Source organism: Gekko japonicus, unplaced genomic scaffold (genome assembly GCF_001447785.1).
Source record: "Gekko japonicus isolate JY-2015 unplaced genomic scaffold, Gekko_japonicus_V1.1 scaffold60, whole genome shotgun sequence".
NCBI classification, from domain to species: Eukaryota; Metazoa; Chordata; class Lepidosauria; order Squamata; family Gekkonidae; genus Gekko; species Gekko japonicus.
This window is the reverse complement of record NW_015167528.1, coordinates 2,230,917-2,232,139: the sequence shown is the minus strand read 5'-3', so window position 1 is coordinate 2,232,139 and position 1,223 is coordinate 2,230,917.

Genomic DNA, 1,223 nt, shown 5'->3' with positions numbered 1-1,223 from the left:
CCAGGGCCAGGGGCCCGCTTCGGGCGCGCCTTCCGCGCTGGGAGTTCCCTGGCCGGAGCGGCCGGCGACCCCCCTTCGGGAAAGAGCTCCGTCCGTCCAGGGGCAGTTTGCGCGCCTGAGAATTTCCCGCCCGTCTGTCCAGGCGCCGGCCGCTCCGAGGAGGCGGAGTTCGCGGGGGTCCCTTCCGAGACGCCGAGGCCGGTGTAGACCCCCTAGAAGGTCAGCAGCGTCTTTCTGGGACCCCGGATCAGGCAAGGCCGGTGGTGTTGCCGAAGAAGGCCGTGGGCGAGGCCTGGGCGGCCTGGCGAGGCCCGGGACGGCCTTGCATTTCGGCCGCCAGTACGGCCGCGGTGTCGAACACAGAACCGGCCCAAATGCAAGGAGGTCATTGCCAACAGAGACACGCCGGCCGGAGACCGGCGCCGATCGAGACGACCGCGGCGCTGAGCGCGCCGGAGCCCGAGAGAAACGGCGAAACCGCCGCGAAACCTGGGCCGCCCCCAAGACTTAATTGCCTCGGGTTTTTTTTTAACAAATACAACAAAGCAAGGAAGGCGTCGCCAAGAGGCCTGGCTTGGAAAAGGCGGCTTGTCACACACAGAGAAAAAGGCTGTTTCGGTCCCCGTTCGGTGCCGCTGGCGACTGGGTCTGGGTCGCACTGGGTGAAGTGGCCAAATCCACTTGCCCAAGGCGGCTGCAGTGACCCGGGAGTGGACTGAAGATGCCAGCCAGAGCCGGCCGGTGTGAGAGCAGAGCCCAGAGGAGACAGGCGCCTGCCCTGCCTGCCCGTCGAGGGCCGGACACGCTTTGCCGGTCTCCTCCCGAGATGTGCTGGCGACGGGAGCGCCTTCGGGGGCGGCGGCGGAGGGGGGGGGGTTCATTCAATCTCGACCGGGCCGCCTCCGCCCGCCACCTCTCCATCCTTTCCCCAGGGAAGTTATTCCCCGATGCCGCGGGGGACGTCCTTTCCGTCGGGCCGGGAAGGCTGGGCTGGAGGCTGGAGAGAGCCCCCGGGAGTACAGCTGGGCGGCAGCTTCCTCATTTCCAGCCTCTCCCCCACCTCTTCTCCAGGAGGAAAGGAGGACAGCTGCCCTTCCCCTCCCCGGAGGCCAGGCCCCGCCTTCGGCTGCTGCCCTTCCCCTCCCCGGAGGCCAGGCCCTGCCTTCAGGCCACCCACCCCCCGCTGGGCGGAAAGGGCTCTCCCGGCTTTGGGGCTTTGTCTG